Raw genomic sequence first — 2,924 nt, 5'->3', positions numbered from 1 at the left:
CTCGATTCCCCCAGCTCGAGCCCCCACCCTACCCTCCCCCTCTGTCCCGGGGCGCCCACCGCACCCAATGACCAGTCACAATGCTGACACCAGCGTGGCGCTACGTGTAAGCAGGACGATCAGAGCGAGGGGAGGAGAGCGGATTCTGGGAATGTAGTCTTCAGCGGCTGCGCCTGCTAGCCCCCCCCCCCTCCCACAGCCCCGGACGCCTGGGTTCCTACCCCGCCCCCAGCGCCGTGCCCTGCATCAAGGGGGAACTAATGAACACTTAACCCTGTCTCGGTGTCTGGTCTGCACTCTCCTCGCCTGAATTAGGGTAACAGCCCCCAAAAAACGCATCCCCCAACAACCTGGTCACACCCTGAGATTAGGGGTACGGTCCCCTCCCTTAACCCCATCTTGCCCTGGCCCAGGGGTTCCACTCGTGTTCCCTCCCCCCTGTTTGCACAGCTGGGGTACAATCTCCCCCAACCCCTGACCCCAGAACCCCCCCCCTGCCCCATTCCCGCCCATCCCCAATCCACCCCTCTGCCATCCCCAACACGCCCTCCACCCGTCCCATCTGCACCTCTGCCCTCAACTTTGGTGCCGATCCCCGCTGCACCGGCCCCCCCATGGGTCAGTCCCCAGCAACCTCTTTCGGTCAACCCCGGCGCCCAGGTGGGGATTGGGCCGGCGCCGCCCCCAGCTCGCCTAGCCCCCCCAATGGAGTGCTGTTTATACATGATGATGGAGCAGGGTCCACCCCCCTTTCTTGTGGCGGGGGGTCTGGGCTGGCCCTCCCACACGTGGCCTGGCTTATCAGGAGATGCGCGCTATCGGGATGTCCCAGGAAGTGATGCAAGCAAGGGGGGCAGGGGGGGCCGAGAGCGGCCGAGCAGCTGGATCCTCCCAGTCGCGCCCCCCGCCTGGGTGAGGGGCCAAGGGGCACAGCTGGGGGGAGGCGCAACGGGAGAGGCAGAGCAGACAGCACGCCAAGGAGCAGACTCTGGGTTCTGTGTGGGGAGGCTTGAGCAGGACTCCGGTCTCGAGGGGGAGGCTAAGGGGCGGGAGGGGGCTGGCGAATGGGGATGGGGGGTGGAAGAAGGGGGTGCATTGCGCCCCCACATCACCCCTCAATGGGTCCTCGCCTCTCTCCCAGCAGCTTGCCGCTATGTGGGGCGGCAGATCGCCTCGACTCTGCGTCGGGACGACCCTGGGGCGCCCCTGCCCCCCAGCCAGCGCAGGGACCTAGGTAAGTGCACCCCCTGTCTTCGCTGGTGGGACCCCTGTCCCCACGCAGCCCCCTGGAAGCAATCTGAGTCCCTGTGGGGTGCCCCACCTCTGTGAACTTCGCAGTCGGCCCTCGAAAGATCCCCAGTTCTGCACCCTGAAATCCCCTCCTCTGTCCCCAGGAAGCTGCTCCTGTACCCCAAACTCCCATGCCCCCTTGTTGCAACACCCCAGCTCTTGGGGTCCCCAGTTCATGCCCCCAAATGGCCCTGAATTCCCTCACTGGATCACGCCTTTATCAGCCCCGCAAACTCCCCCATTCTCCCCATAGGTTAATTTCTAATGCTGAACCCCACAAATTTCCCCTGGATACTTAGTAGGTACCCCTTTTTCCAGCACCCCAATTCATCCATAAGACACCCACCAGGCATCCCTTTATGCAGTCACCCCTAACAAGAGAGTGAACCCCACTGGCTGGATCCTAAGTTCACACCCCAAACTCCTCCACCTCCCTACGGCTCACCTCCAAAACTCCCTGATCTGTCCTTCCAATATGTAGCTGATCTGTACCCCCATTTGGCCTTCAGCTTGTCCTGCACCCCAGTTTTCACCCATTTTGTCCCCCAATCCCTCCCTGATTTTGTGAGGGGCCCCTTTGTTCACCTCTAAAGTCACTGGTTTTGACCTCCCCATATTCTCCTATCTATGGGCAGAGATTCCCCCTTTTCTGAACCTCCAAAATTCTCCATATTCATAAAGGGTCTTCCTGGATCTACCCCCACCCCCCATCCCAGCCAGGTCTCTTTGCGGAGATTCTCCCTCTTCTGCACCTCAAAACTGAAGCTGTTCCCCAGAATCCTTTAACATCTTTCTGGGGCCCACTTGTCTGTTCTGCATCTATTCTGTAGCCCCAAACCTTTCCATCATTTGGGGGAGCCCCTTGTTCCAAATCCTCAAAATGACCTACACCCTCCAGACCTTTGTTGGGGTTTCCCACTCTTGTGTACTCTGATTTGTGCTCTCCCTGCACCACAAAATGCCTCCTAATCTCTGGGGTTCCCAATTCTGCACCCCAAAATCGCTCCACATCTTTGCAAATGCAACCCCTCGAGGTGTCTGTAATCACAGTCCCTCATATCCTGCCACATCTGGAAATCACCTCCGTCCTAGAACCCGAAACGCCTCTGTTCTGCTCTTTGCATGCACCCCAAGATGTTCACTGCTTCAAGGTGCTAGCTCCTAGCACCCCCCACAATAGATTGGTGATTTCTGGCCCCCCCAATATATTGGGGGAGCACATCCCATTGAGAGACTGGATTTTGGGGGTGCCCGCTATCCCAAGTAACTCCCTAGGCACCTCTCTTTCTTCCCCCCATAGGTAATAAGAAAGATGTAACCCCCCGGCCAGTGGTGGCTCCGTTGGACTCTATCCACCAAGGCACACTCCCCTGCTCCCAGCAGAACGGGGGGCACCAGGGCAGCCCGCTTGAGGCTCACAGTGGGGTTGGTGGGGGCCAATGACGGTTCATCTGGCAACTCCCAGAGTCGTGGGCAGCGGATGGACCCGAGACACCGACCCCCTCCCCGACCCCACTGTACCCCAAAAAGGAATTCAGAATAAAGAGGTTTCGGAGGCCACTGTGCAAAGGAGCCATGTGAGGGGTTCTTAGTGGATTGGAGCTGCTGGGGGACTGGGTGGCTCGGGGGGAGGG

At 59.7% G+C, this 2,924-nt stretch overlaps 1 long non-coding RNA gene across 1 annotated transcript; it reads left to right on the top strand.

Moving 5' to 3' along the window:
- The first annotated feature begins 1,052 nt into the window (after positions 1-1,052).
- On the top strand, positions 1,053-2,859 carry LOC116815180 (uncharacterized). Its single transcript, XR_004371428.2, has 2 exons — positions 1,053-1,234; positions 2,591-2,859. It is a non-coding gene; the product is annotated as an uncharacterized LOC116815180 (long non-coding RNA).
- The last annotated feature ends 65 nt before the right edge of the window (positions 2,860-2,924 follow it).

Source organism: Chelonoidis abingdonii, chromosome 12 (assembly GCF_003597395.2).
Source record: "Chelonoidis abingdonii isolate Lonesome George chromosome 12, CheloAbing_2.0, whole genome shotgun sequence".
NCBI lineage: Eukaryota > Metazoa > Chordata > Testudines > Testudinidae > Chelonoidis > Chelonoidis abingdonii.
Note: the sequence above shows the minus strand (reverse complement) of the source record. Positions and strands in the feature narration are given on the sequence as shown.